Raw genomic sequence first — 15,433 nt, 5'->3', positions numbered from 1 at the left:
GTTAGTTTTTTTAAGAACAAATAAAACCCCAAGAAGGACAACTACTGAATTCTTTAATCCGATTGCAAAAAAACAAACCCCAAAGATTATGAACAAAAACCGAGGTTTGAACTGAATAATTTTTGATTCGTTGTTCTTTTATATTGGAAGTAAAACCCCCAAACAAGAACAAAAAAAATCATTAGTTTTGTTTGAGGTTTTCTGGGTGGGTTTTTGATCTTCCTTCCCGATTTTTTCATCCAATGCCCCAAATACACTTTCTGAAGAAAAGCTGCTCAAGTTGAAATATAAAAAATTTTCCCGGGAAATTGGTTCTTTTTGGGTGCAAAGGGGTAGTTATTGATAGGACAACAAGGGCAATGCCTGATTACCCCATTCCTTTTAAATCTTTGAAGCCAACAAAAAACCCCAAAAAAAGCACTTATGAATAAAAATTTTTTTTTGAGGTTATCGAAAGGGTTTTTAAAAAATTTCATTCCCCCGATTTTTCAAACAACCCCAAAAAAGCACTTATGAATTAAAAAAATGTCGTTAGGAATATGAATTTTGGGCACTTCCTGCTGTTATTTTAAAACCCAAGAAACCCTTTAAAAAAAATCCCCGTAACAAATTTTTTTGGAACAGTTTTAATGTCGATTTGGAACAATAGAAAAAAACGATACCCTGGTTTCTTTAAGATTTGAAAAAAGGGGAATCGGGACGAACGGGGGGTTACTTTTGCATTTGGTCATTTGGGTTTCCTCCCCCGGCACTTAAAAATTTTAAAAACAAAAAAAAAGTTAGTTGAAAAATTTTTTTTGAAATTTTAAAATAAAAAGGGGCAACTTTGGTGAATAAAAAACCCCAACCCCAAAAAGCACTTATGAATAAAAATTTTTGGGGTTTTTGGGGGTTTTAAGGTTTTAATTTCCCATTTGACCAACCCCCCAACAAAAGGAACTGAAAAAAAAATTCAAAGATTAGTTCGTTTTTTTCTAAATTACCCCCAAAATTTAGCAAACCCCAAAAAAAGCAATGCTAAAAAAGGGGTTTGAGGAAAAGAATGTAATTTCCACGGGCCCCTTTTGCTTTAAACCCTGTTGGGTAAAAAACAAGCAACTCAAAAAGGAAAATTTAAATAAAAATCATAGTTCCCCTTTTAGGTTTCTTGGTTTGTGGTACCGGATTTTCAAAACACAGTGCATCTTAAAATAAACCGCCCGCAAAAAACCCCACCCTTCTGATTAAACAAAGTAAGGTTTTGTAAGGTAATGAATGAATCTGCAAGGGCCCCGTAGCCCTTTAAAACCCCACCAAGACAACCCCAAAAAGATTAGAAATAAATACATTCTCCTTTTTTTTATTTAATGTATCTTGAGAAATTTTTTTAACAGCCAATCCCCCAAAAAAAGCACTTACTGAAGAAAAAACAATGTAAGTTACAAAAAAAGAAAATTTCTTTACCTGGTTTTTTTTTGTAAAAAGTTGGGGGTAGAGGCTGGAAAAAAGGGGACCCCGTTCTCAACGTTGGCACAACCAAGACAACCCAAAAGAAGCACTTATGAACTAAAAAATCATCGTGTCTCCGTTTTAGGTTATCTAATGTGTTTATTAAAACACTCCGTTTTTGGATTTTTTTGCCAACCCCCAAAAGCACTTAGATAAAACAAGAATGTTTGAGGAATATAAAAACCCGGGGGACCTGGGGACCCGGTTCTTCCTTGGTCCGCCCCAAAAATTCAAGTAGTTTTAGGATTTGGGAAAATCAAGGCCAGACCCCTCTTTTTGGTAATTTTTGTTTTAAAAACAAACCCCAAAACACCCAAAGAGAAGCATTTGAATAAAGAATCATGGTTTTCCCTGGGATCAATATGGTGCAGTGATGAGCAAAAAAGGGATTTTAAATTACACAGTCAATACTTGAAGATGAAAATCAGCAAAAAACCCCCAAAAAGAAGCACTTACTGATTGAAAATCAAAATATGTTTTTTAAATATAAAGACAAAATCTGGCCCAAAGGGGAAATGTCTGATTACTTGTTTTTTTCCCAAAACCCCCCAAAAGTTATGAATTTAACATAACAAATGGTTGAGGTAAAATTTAATGTTTAAGGCTCAAAATTTGAAAACCCCGGGGAACACTTTGAAGAAATCAAATGCTTTTAGGTTTTAAAAAAAGGGTTGAGGTTTTTGAAGCAATTCAAACCCCAAAGCCCTTGAAAACTTGAAGAAACCAACCCAAACAACCCAAAAAAGCACTTATGAATAAAAACATGTGTTTTTAGGTTATCGAAATTTATTTGGGGCAATCTTAAATTCTCCTGATTTTTCACCCAAACCCCCCAAAAGAGCACTTATGAAAAAAAGAATCTCGTTGGGTTGGGGTATCCCCGGGTGATTTTTTCTTCCCTTATTGTGTGTCCGAAATTGGGGGATGTTTTAAACCCACAAATACAAAAAAGGATACAAACCCCTGCCATTTTAGATAATTTTAAGGTCCCTGGATGTCCTAAAATGCTCAAGAGAGACAAAAAAACCCCAGTGTATGCTCTTAGATTTGGATGGCAAAACTCAAAAGCACCCTTTTTTTCCCAGTGGGTTGTTTAGTTATCATTTTGGGCCCTTAGTTTGACAAAAACCCATTTTAAAAAGGAAACGTTTCATACTTGAAGATGGGAAAACAAAACACCCCCAAAAGAAAATTACTGATTGAAAACAAAAAAGTGTTTTTGTAAGGTTTTAAAGCAAAAACCCAAAAAAAAATTTCCCCAAAAAAAAAAAGGAAAATTAAAAAAAATTAGGGTTTTTTAGGATTGGTTTTTTTTCCCTAAAACCCCCAAAAATTAAATTAAAAAATTTTAATTTTTAAATTTAATTTTTTGGGTTTTTGAAAAAAAAATAAAAAAATTTTCTTTCCCTTCCTTATTTCTTTGTCAAACCCGAAACCCAAAAGAAATTAAACTAAAACCCCGGTTTGGGGGAATTTCCCGGAAAAGGTTAAAAAATAAAAAAATTAAACAGCAACTCAAAAACCCCCCTTTTTTTTTTTAATGGAAGAAGGAAAAATTCAAAAGACCCAAAACCCAAAAAAAATTTAAGGAAATTTTTTGTTTAAAGGGAATTTTAGTAAAATTTTGGGAAAAAAAATTTTTTTAAAATTTTTTTAAATTTTTTAAAAAAAACCCTTATAATTTTTTTCGTCCTTAGGTTTTTCAATTTTATTTTTAAAAATTTTTCCCCCAACCCCCCCCAAACCAATTTTTTTCCAAAAAAGGAGCTTTTCCAAAGTAAAAAAATAAAATTTCCCCTTGTAAATTTTTTTGTTTTTGCTGTTTTTTAAAAGCGGAAATATTTTTTTGAAATTAAACTCTTCAAATGATCCAAAAAACCCCTTTTCCACCCAAAAAAAAAATTTTTTTAAAAAAAAATTTTTGAAAATTTTTAAAAAATACCCCAAAAAATACATTTGAGGCCAAAAAAAAAAGTTTTATTTAAAAAACTTTTTAGTTTTTTTAAAAAAATTTTTTTGGGTTGGGGAAGGGGATAAAAAACCCCCCCCAAAAAATTTTTTTTAAAGTTTTGTTTTTTTAAAGGGGTTTTTTTTTTCACAAAAATTTTTTATTCTTTTATCCACCACTCATAATACCCCAAAGAGAGGCAATGAGATTAATGCTTGTTTTGTCAAAAAACCCCCCAAGAAATTTCGAATTCCCGTCAATGTATAGAAACAAAAATGTGCAAAGTCTCATACTACTTTATATACTTTGAAGAAAAACAACCAAAAACCCCAAAAAGAAGCACTTACTGAAAAAAATCATAGTGTTTTTAAGGTTCAATGCATACACAAGCATTTTCAAATTGCACACAGCTCGTGATCCTTGAAGATGGACAGATCAGCAAAATTACCAATAAGAAAGCAATTTCACTGAATTCAAAACAGTCAATGCTCAAGTTAGTTTTGTAAGTATGAGTAATCAGAATGACCACAATCTGCACCGTTCTATCTGAGGAAAAACCCCATTGTACTGCTTGATCAAATCTAACCGATTTAGTAATACACAACCAAGACAACTCCAAAGAGAAGCACTTATGAACTAAAGAATCATCAGTGTCTCCGTTTGAGGTTATCTGAATGTGGTGTCAGTGAGTAGAGCAAATATCACGAGCATTTTCAAATGGCACACAGCTCGCATCCTTGAAGATGGACAGATCAGCAAAATTACCCCAACAAGAAGCACTTACTGCATTGAAAAACAAAGTAAGTGTTTTTTGTAAGGGTAATCAGAATGACCAAAAATCTGCACAGAGGAAAAACTGTACTGCTTTCAAACCAATCCGATTGTCACAACTAAGACAACCCCAAAGAGAAGCACTTATGAACTAAAGAATCATCAGTGTCTCCGTTTGAGGTTATCTGAATGTGATTTCGTTGAGATCAATCTTCCGTTGTCGTTCGTAGTATTTGTCATGCTCAACTGCCCCAACAAGTAGCACTTACTGAATGTAAAGACAAGTCAATGCTCAAGTTGAGGCAATATAAAAGACGGGTATCCCTGTGGTGCATCTGGTTCTTCCTTGGATCCTCGCTGTGTCCCAGAAGCTGTGGAAGTGATGTCTCTTGCATAGATTTGCCCATCTTAAATACAAAATGCCGGCCAGTCATACAAACCCCTGCCTACTTTGAGATACAGTTTCAATGGTCCTGACGATGTCGCTGAACAATAGCTCCAAGAAGAGACGATCACCCTAGGTGTATGCATAACATTAGCATTTGACGAGTGGTCAATCAGACTGCAACGAGTCACCTTTGTGCTATTCTTTGTCAGATGGTGGCCTGCAGTTGCAGCTTGATCAGCCGTACTTTGAAGCAAGACAGAAAAATATAGTTAGCAGTCTATGAAATAGCACTTTTCCCTGGAGTTTTCAAATGACATACAGCTTGCATACTTGAAGATGGAAAGATCAGAAAAATTACCCCAACAAAAAGCACTTACTGCATTGAAATTCAAAGTTAGTGTTTTTTGTAAGGGTAATCATAATGACCGAATCTGCACACAGAGAGGACAACTGTACTGTATTCAATTAGATCTTACGTTCAGTTGCTTTGCTCACCTAAAACTACCCCCAAATTTAGCACTTACTGAATTCAACAGTCAATGCTCAAGTTGAGGCAATATAAAAGACGGGTATCCCTGTGGTGCACCTGGTTCTTCCTTGGATCCAGTCAATGCTCAAGTTAGGCTAGTATGAGGACATAGAAAGTGTGCAATGCTCTGCATTCGACCCCTACTGTCTCTTGATATATCTGTTGAAGAATACACAACCAAGACAACTCCAAAGAGAAGCACTTATGAACTAAAGAATCATCAGTGTCTCCGTTTGAGGTTATCTGAATGTGATTTCGTTGAGTTCAATCTTCCATTGACGTCCGTAGTATTTGTCATGCTCAACCGCCCCAACAAGTAGCACTTACTGAATGTAAAGACAAGTCAATGCTCAAGTTGAGGCAATATAAAAGACGGGTATCCCTGTGGTGCATCTGGTTCTTCCTTGGATCCTCGCTGTGTCCCAGAAGCTGTGGAAGTGATGTCTCTTGCACAGATTTGCCCATCTTAAATACAAAATGCCGGTCAGTCACACAAACCCCTGCCTACTTTGAGATACAGTTTCAATGGTCCTGACGATGTCGCTGAACAATAGCTCCAAGAAGAGACGATCACCCTAGGTGTATGCATAACATTAGCATTTGACGAGTGGTCAATCAGACTGCAACGAGTCACCTTTGTGCTACTCTTTGCCACATGGTGGCCTGCAGTTGCAGCTTGATCAGCCGTACTTTGAAGCAAGACAGAAAAATATAGTTAGCACTCTATGAAATAGCACTTTTCCCTGGAGTTTTCAAATGGCACACAGCTCGCATACTTGAAGATGGACAGATCAGCAAAATTACCCCAACAAGAAGCACTTACTGCATTGAAAAACAAAGTAAGTGTTTTTTGTAAGGGTAATCAGAATGACCAAAAATCTGCACAGAGGAAAAACTATACTGCATTCAAACCAATCTGATTGTCACAACTAAGACAACCCCAAAGAGAAGCACTTATGAACTAAAGAATCATCAGTGTCTCCGTTTGAGGTTATCTGAATGTGGTGTCAGTAAATAGAGCATATCTCACCAGCGTTTTCAAATGGCACACAGCTTACATACTTGAAGATGGAGAGATCAGCAAACTTACCCCAACAAGAAGCACTTCCTGCATTGAAAAACAAAGTTAGTGTTTTTTGTAAGGGTAATCAGAATGACTAAAAATCTGCACAAAGAGAGGAAAATACTGTACTGCTTTCAAACCAATCCGATTGTCACAACTAAGACAACCCCAAAGAGAAGCACTTATGAACTAAAGAATCATCAGTGTCTCCGTTTGAGGTTATCTGAATGTGATTTCGTTGAGATCAATCTTCCGTTGTCGTCCGTAGTATTTGTCATGGTCAACTGCCCCAACAAGTAGCACTTACTGAATGTAAAGACAAGTCAATGCTCAAGTTGAGGCAATATAAAAGACGGGTATCCCTGTGGTGCACCTGGTTCTTCCTTGGATCCTCGCTGTGTCCCAGAAGCTGTGGAAGTGATGTTTCTTGCACAGATTTACCCATCTTAAATACAAAATGCCAGCCAGTCACATGAACCCCCGCCTACTTTGAGATGAAATTTCAATAGTCTTGACGATGTCGCTAAACAATAGTCTCAGGAAGAGTCGTTCATCCTAGATGTATGCACACATTAGCATTTGATGAGTGGTCACTCAGACTGCAATGAGTCACCTTGGTGCCACTCTTTGCCACATGGTGGGCCTGCAGTTGCAGCTCTATCAGCCATACTTTGAAGCAATAGGGGAAAATAAAGTTAGCCCTCTATGAAATAGCACATATCACTAGAGTTTTCAAATGACAGACAGTTTACATACTTGAAGATGGACAGAGCATCAAAATTACCCCAACAAGAAGTTCTTACTGCATTGAAAAACAAAGTCAATGTTTTTGTTAGGGTAATCATAATGACCCAATCTGGACACCGAGAGGACAACTGTACTGCATAAAATTATATCTTGTTCCATTCAGTTGCTTTGCTCACCTAAAACTGCCCCCACATTTCGCACTGACTGAATTCAACAGTCAATACTCAAGTTAGGCTAGTATGAGGACATAGAAACTGATTGGAACAGCCCCCCCTCCCAGACCCAGACCTTCCTGCAGATGTGACCCCCATCAGCTAAACCCCCTGTGGATTATCCCCCCTCCACCTCCCCCCTTTCCACAACACTATAGGCTCCCCTCCACACCTCTCATACTCAGTATTCTACGACCATCAACCCACTCCAACACCTCCCAGCACCCCACCCCCAGTGTGTCCCTTAACCAGGTGAGAAAGGAATTGATGTGGATCAAGGTGAGAAAGTCCACGGGTCCAGATGGTATCAACTCAAGGCTCCTCAAATCCTGCGCAGACTAGCTGTGCGGGAGGGGAAAGAAGCACAAAGAGCTATTTTTGTTAACTAACTTTGTTGGAACTCAGTTTAAGAAGTTCTGCTGTTGTTTTTTTACCAACTTTTATGAATTTATTAAACTTTCGATCAGCTGATGATTTTTTGTGTGACTTTAAGATGAGTTGTGATATTCATTTAACAGTTATGTTCAGTTTAACATACATTTCATGTCTGCAGATCATATTACAGTTCATTGAATTATATAATCCAGACATCCACCATGGATCAGTGGGTAATGCTTTAACTGGAAAACTTGATATTGTTTTAATTCTAACATAGAGAGGACCATTTGTCTTTTCTGAGACATTTGTAGAAAAAGATACAGAAAACCTTTTCATTACAACTTTCATCAAATTATTAAAAGCAAGTTTAAGTGGAGAATTTGAACATTTTGTGAGCAATTTGAACAAGTTGTAAGCATAATTCTACAACTTTCTACAGAAATTGATGGACTTCATTGAGAATAGCTGAAGTTTTAGGTGATCGTGGAGAAGGAGGAAGAATCATCTCTGATGCACAGCTGTACTGGACAAATGACCAGACAGGACCGTCTACAATGTAAATGGTTAGCTGCAGGTAAATCTGAAAGTCTGTGAAGTCCACCAAGGCCTGAGAATAACCATAAATAAAATAATGTGTTGTGTGAATGTATATAGCTAAAAACCTTTAATCACATTCATATATCAGTTCGTCAATTTCAATAATAAATAAATCCAGAAGAGAATCTGACCTTGAAACTTCTTTGTTTAATCTTCAAATATTATTCTAAGATGTTATATTCCACATATTTAAAACATCCCTGTTTTAACTTCGAATATACATTCAAAATCGGATAAACTAAAGATACAGACATTGAAAAATCTTATTTAGTCACGTAGTAGTTTTCAAACTATGGTGCATGCCCCTCTAGTGGGGCGCCAAGGTATGACAGGTGGGGCGCAAGGGTAAATGCAGATTTTTTTAATTTCTAGACCTTTATTGAGAACTTCACATATTACAAAGTCCACAGACATAAAACTAAGTCATTAATAAATAAAAAGTTAAATGCCTTCACTTTCGTGTAAATGTTTACGTTATGGCGTTAACAGGTTACGCTGCCCATGCGCGACGGACGAGATACTTGAGCCGTTTCTCAATTCCAAGTACACTGAGTACAGACTTGTGTTCTTTTGGAGTCTGGACTTTGGATTTTGGTCTTGGGAGTCCAGACTCCAGAACAGCAGCTTACTTGATGACGTCACCACATCAGCTGTTTTTGCTCCTAAGTTTACTCCAATTATTCACTGTATATTATTTTTTACAGTCAAACAAAATATGACAACCCTGCTTTTTTCATTATCCTTTAAATATACTTATTTTATTTTGAATTGTGTGTGTGATATATATATATATGTCTATATATATATATGTATATATTTATTTATACACACACAATTCAAAATTAAATAATCATACATATATAATTGTATATATATTGTGTAAAAAATAAAAACATATCTATTGTTTATAAATATTTAGATTATATTTACATGTGTATATATATATATAATTGTTATATATATATATATATATATATTTGTATATGAATATATATATATATATATATTTGTATGTACTGTACACATGTAATTGCAAACAACTCGGTCAAAAGTAAAAAGACACCACTATAGTTCAACTTTAAAGTTCAATTCAAATATTAAGTTATGAAACTGATTTAACGTTATCTGTGAATAAATGTGCTCGTCAGATCCCCCAAACCAAATTATATCTCATGTTTAACCGCTACTGGTACAATTTTGAGTGACTCTAACGATTTCAGAGCCAGCAGAGCATTTAATAAAGTCCTGCCGAGATCAAGCTGCTCTCGGCGGCAACACAGCGCTGATGCTGTGTTGTGGAAAGCTCATTGCAGTGTATAATAATGATAAAACGTGATGACTCCCACATATCTGCACTTGTTTTGTTTTTCAAAGATAAGCAGTGTAAAACTCTTTATAGCCAAATATTTGATAATGTTTTATCTTAGGTTTCCACAGTTTACACTTTATTGTTATAACCTTGAAAAGATATTCAGTGCAAAACAGTTTAATTTACGCCACTATGAGCTATTTTTTGCCAACTATTAGTTGTTTTTTGCACAGATAGAACTGTATTTGTTTTCTAATAAAGTGATTGAAAACTTGTATTAGTTTTTTGTCTGATGGATCAATCTGAATTGAAAGGGATTGCAAAGTAATTCTAATATTAGCAAAAGCACAAACAAGTTGTTATTACAGAATTGACACTAATCATTATAATATACATGTATATATACATATATATATTATTTAAAACATTTTTTGTATTCCAAGACATTGTGCAGGGGGCTTATCGTATTGAGCAAATAATGATGATTAATTTAAGAAACCTTTCTGTCATTTGTTGGTCATTTCTATATTTTTATGGGATCTGATTTGAGGATTATTGAACAATTACCTCTTGTTCCTAGAACAAATGGCCCATTCCTGAATAAAAAATGTTATTGACATTTTTTCGATCTGATGTTGGTGTGATGTGTAACATCTCTTTGGGGACCTCACATTGTTTTGGTAAGTACATTTAACAAACACACTTTTCACAGGTATGCTGATCCCAGCAGTACTGCTCAGGATAAATATTATGTAACAATGTGGTATCTTTGCTCTAGGGCAGTAATTGCTGACAGCAAAGTACATCTGCCACTGATCATATGTAGGTAACAACTTTTGTGTAAACGATTTTGGTTTGCTTTAGTCAGCTTGATATTACATTTCCTAGGCCAAACAATGACTTACATTAAATACTTCTCTTTTGTTAGCTCGACAGTGCATGACTTTAACTAACATGGGTGACTGTATCCCCCCTTTTAATGTATTACTTAACTACAGTAATTCAATTTAGCCACTTAAGGGTAAAAATAAATTATACAGAGCTGAGAACAGATCTGACGTATACTTATTACAAAGTTGATGTGTTGAATATCTTAGCAAACAAACTCTTTTACTTTGCACTTTGAGTTGATGCAGAGCAACATGATTGGAGTTATGTACCTCTCAGCCTGATAAATATCTTATTCTTTTAGCTCTGTATTTGGTCACTACCAACTCCCAAGAAAAATGTCTGGCTCTTAAGCACCTCAATATTCTACTTTATTCACAGCTTCACCAGCTTGTCAACTGATGTCTATCTTCCAGAGGAAGGGTGGAGTTGCTGGCCAGAAACCAGCTAAACATCTAAAGAGCTTGCAATAGGTAAATATGTATACCAAGTATCATACTGTTGAGCAACTTAATGAAATGTGCCTATCTAATGTAGCTCAAGCGAAAGTTCAGACAAGAGTTTTTCCTGATCCGATGTGCGGTCCTGGGACAGGGATGTCGTATGTGTACAGATTGTAAACTCCTCAGGCAAATTTTTAATTTGTGATAATGGGCTATACACAATAAACTGAATTGAATTGATATTCTGTAAACCAATCACAGCGTTGTTGGCAACACTTTAAAATGTGTTCTCCTCTGCTGTTGTCAGTTTTAGCTCAAATCGATGCGACCCTCCACCACCCCAGGCTCCTCCAATCGCCGTTGCGCCAACTCTTCTTCTACACCACCACCAGTGTCTGGACTCCATGGTGGGATTCGGTCTGGGCAGATATCAGCATCTCTTCCCTTTGCTTATCCTAATTCGGGATGGAGTCCAATCGCCAAAAAAACTATTTCAATATACTATTGTAAATAAATTATTGTTAAACTCTAAAATCTGGGACAGGGATGTCGTTTGTGTACAGATTGTAATTTGTGATAATCTGTTATACAAAATAAATTGAATTGAATTAAAATGCCCGTCTCTCCTGATTGAACTGGTTTTGTTTGTTTCTTGTGCTGCGTTTCTTGTCTGTTGTGTCTATTTTTTGTCTGTATGACTTGTTGGTGGCAAATAAGTTTTCCCACTGGGGATTAATACAGTTTTCTAATCTAATCTTATCTAAATAATGCAATAAAAACTCCTTAGTTTCCATTTGAGTGTATACCACCACCTGCTGGATGTTTTGTTAAACTCTTACGTCAATCACTTGAAAAACACCAGCTCGTGCATGAAATGTAACAATTATGCACACATCTTGTATATAACAATTACTATCATAACACACAGTGCAGAGTAAGAGTTATATTACAAATTTAAACACGTATTCCTGAGTAAAAAGCTACATTGTTTAATCAAAAGACAAATTAATTTGATTATTTGTATGATGATAAATATTTATTTAAATACAAAATCGACAAAAACTAAATACAAAATCAATCTGAACACATAACATTTTAAATAATCCTCCTCATCCAGCTCGTCCCAACACGTGGTGTGACGGCAGCCGTCACACTGGACCCACCACACTAATCCCTCCGAGCTCTCGGGAGGGTCGGGTTCCCTGCACCGGACACACACCCAAACGGTTGTCTCCATGTCTTCAGGAGTGTGACCTTTTTTGCAGAATAAAAAAATAAAACATTTTAATAAAAGAAAATGATCAGATTTTGATGGGTTGCTATACAAAGAAAGTTAACATTAAGTACACTATCGGTGGACGTCCTGGGTCCAGCAGACGAGCTGGATGATGATGGTCTCGTCTCTGCAGGTTTGGCAGCTGTATGAATAACAGAGAAAGCATAACCAGTTAGTTTTGTTTAGTCCTCATAATAACTAATGTCACCATTGTGTTATTACATTGTTTTTTTTCTGGTTACATAAAGCATTTACAGTGAGAGGAAGAGGAAGGAGTTTGGAGGCCACAGCCCGCTGCTGATGTTGAAGTCTCAAAAATAATGATATTTTTTTATTATAACAAGACGAAAATACATACTGCATTCATGTTGATGTGTGAATGCAAAATAAGTGTACGCTGACCAGGAGACGGGAGAAGGTGGCGGTGTTCCACAGCAGGCAGGCTCGGGAGCGTTGGGAAGGAAAGGGCGACATCAGGCGCAACCCAGGAAGATAGCGATGGGGTTGGTCAGAGGAGGAGGAAGAGGAGGTGAGGAGATCACAGGCCGTGGCATGACCCATGACCAGTCAATGGCCATTGGGTCCAGAGGGTAGAGGCCAAACCTCCTGAACCCAGCCAACACCACGCTACGATTCTTCACCCTCTGGTAGGAGTCTCTTAGGACTCTTGAAAACGTCTATAGACACCAAGAAGGAGTGGCTCACTGATGACAGATCTCTGTAACACCAGAAAAATCTGCATTCAAGGGTAAAAAAAACCTCAAATCCAAAGGCTGAAGTGAGACATATGTGGTGGCAGGCACATAAGAATGACCCCCTCCCTCGGTGCTGCCCGGACCAGCTCTGGATCCAGGTGGGACTGATGTTTATCCATTATTTTATCGACCACGTCTGGCCAAGCACGGTCCTGGATGCTGCCTGATGGCGGTTATAAAAGGCCGGAGCGTGGGCCAGGACCTGAGGCATCGTCAGTGGAAACCCAACTGAAAGAGTCCAAGCAGTACTCCACCAGGGAATCCTCATCTTCAGGGGTGAGGAGTTTCCTCTGACCAGGGACACAGTCAGAGGACACCCTTCCACTGCCTCGGTCACTCAGGCTGGATTTCGGGACCCCAAACTGCTGAGCTGCCTGCTGTAGAGTGAGCCTGCCTGCTTTCGCCTCCTGTAGGACCTGTGCCATGGCCTCCTGGGCCCATTTTCTTGTCTTCCTCTCCCTCTTCTGGATTTTTCTGGATGTTTGGCATCTGCAAAAACACATTCATTTTGGCACAGACAGAAATTTAATTCAACATTTCTTATGGTTGATGAATTATATAAATTGCCAGTTCACCATGTATAGACACATGCATATTTTCCACCACATACACAGACATATATATATATATATATATATATATATATATATTGACCTTAAACTATTGCAGATTTACAATTTCTATATCCATCTTTTCTTTTCTTGGTCCACCTGTAAAGGAAAACACTCACATAAACACGTTACCTACCTTTATTTTATCCTTCTTGCTATCTTTCTTTGATTTTCTAATTATATTATCCTTCTTGCTATCTTGTTTTCTTCTTCTTTTCTCCTTGTTATTGTGAGAAAACTAAGTCTAAATAGCGCTCATAGTGGCAGCTATTGGGTATTGCAAAGAAATAATATATGCAATTATATTAAAGAAATAATACTGAATGTGTGCAATTATATTAAAGCAGTAATACTGAATGTATGTGATATATTAAAGGAGTGGCATTGAATGTAATATTAGGTTAGATCATAGAAATATCTCAGGATGTACTATGCAAATAGACCAGGTAGAGAGCACTTCATGTAATAATCAATTAAATCAAGTAAAGAGATATACAATACACAATGTGTATTTAGCAACTATAAACAAGTGGATAACTTTGAATTTGTGATGTGAGTTAGAAACAGAGAGTCAGAGAATGATCCGTGGAACAGAAGACGACATGCTCAGGAATGTGAAGTGCAATAAAGAGAGATGAACATCTATAGGGTCGAGGGTCCAGAAGGAATACAAGTTCTGAGTGTACTGGGGAACATTCAGAGGGCTTGCTGCATGCTGGTTGGGTTGGTATATGCAGTCAACCTTGCCTGTTCAATTGTTTAAGGACCCCAGTGAGAAGTGTAGTTTGCCTCTCCAACTGAGTTTGCTGCAGGTGGTTGTTCATTATACTGTATTAACCATCCTCATTTAAGGAGAGGGCCATATTTGATGCACAGGCAGCTGTTTGTGTTTAGTGTTTCAACAGTGTACACCAAGATTGCAAATTGTGTGTTTTTGAGGAGTTGCACATGGTTAATTTGAGATAAATGTAACAAATGTGCACAAATAAATGTGTATCTGCTGTCCTTTGTATGTATGATATTGGTTAGTATTGAGGGAATTAGACAGAAAGATTATGGCAACAAAGTGACAAGTAATATTATTGAATATTAATTTAATGTCCTGTGATACCAATTCAAACTTGGATATAAACAATTAATTTAGATTCAGATTAGCATTGTGAATGTGTTGAATTAAGCAACAATGTGCCAAAGTGTGAGTTGATATAATGTATTTTATTCAGTTAATCCAACTAAATTTTACCCAGATAATTAAGATTTATGACTAAATTTCACCCGAATAATCAGTACATGTAAATCAATTTCACTCAAATATGCAGTAAATGTCAATACATTTCACCCAAATATTCAGTAAATGTAAATCAATGTTGATGATATTCTAAGTAATTTTTCTTGTGAAATTAATTTGTGTTTACTAAATATGTGTGGCCTATATAACTCATCATTTGGCGCTCTATTACTAAATCCAACACATTTTAAATGTTGCTTTTATTATAATTTACATACTTTTTGATTTCATTAATCTATTCAATACTTTGTATTACTTATATTAATTGTCACTTTGTTGCCATCATTTTAGTAACCACACAAGGGTGTGTATACTGACGCCTCTCTCCACCACAGTAATTTACCCACAGCACCTTTCATTAAAATGATACCTCTCAGTGTCCATGCCATGACGTTTTTCTACCAATAAGATCCTGCATTAGGTTGGAAGAGCACTATTGTTTCTTGTGGTTTCTAAATGTTACTTGTTACTGATTGTTTGGGACAATAGAGCCATGCATTTTTTTTTTTTTTTTACATAGCTAAGTATCTGTCTATCTACTTTGATAATAAAACACACTGTGTTTCCTTCCTACATAGAGCCACCACTGTAGCACACCAACATGTTAATGTGAAGGTGAAAGTGTTCAAGTGTTAAAGTGTCACCACTACTGATAGCCTTCGGCAACTGCGTCACTCAACACATCCGCCGCCACGTCCGGTGAAGCCGGTGGGAGGAGCTTCGGCGAGTGGGCGGAGCAAAC

General features: G+C 36.6%; 1 long non-coding RNA gene across 1 annotated transcript; it reads left to right on the top strand.

Annotated features, from left to right (window-relative positions):
• The first annotated feature begins 9,171 nt into the window (after positions 1-9,171).
• LOC130207343 (uncharacterized) lies at positions 9,172-11,369 on the top strand. The gene is made up of 3 exons (XR_008834275.1): positions 9,172-10,252; positions 10,700-10,791; positions 11,069-11,369. It is a non-coding gene; the product is annotated as an uncharacterized LOC130207343 (long non-coding RNA).
• Positions 11,370-15,433: the final 4,064 nt, after the last annotated feature.

Source organism: Pseudoliparis swirei, chromosome 17 (genome assembly GCF_029220125.1).
Source record: "Pseudoliparis swirei isolate HS2019 ecotype Mariana Trench chromosome 17, NWPU_hadal_v1, whole genome shotgun sequence".
NCBI lineage: Eukaryota > Metazoa > Chordata > Actinopteri > Perciformes > Liparidae > Pseudoliparis > Pseudoliparis swirei.
The sequence above is the reverse complement of the archived record's forward strand: the minus strand, read 5'-3'. Positions and strand labels throughout refer to the sequence as shown.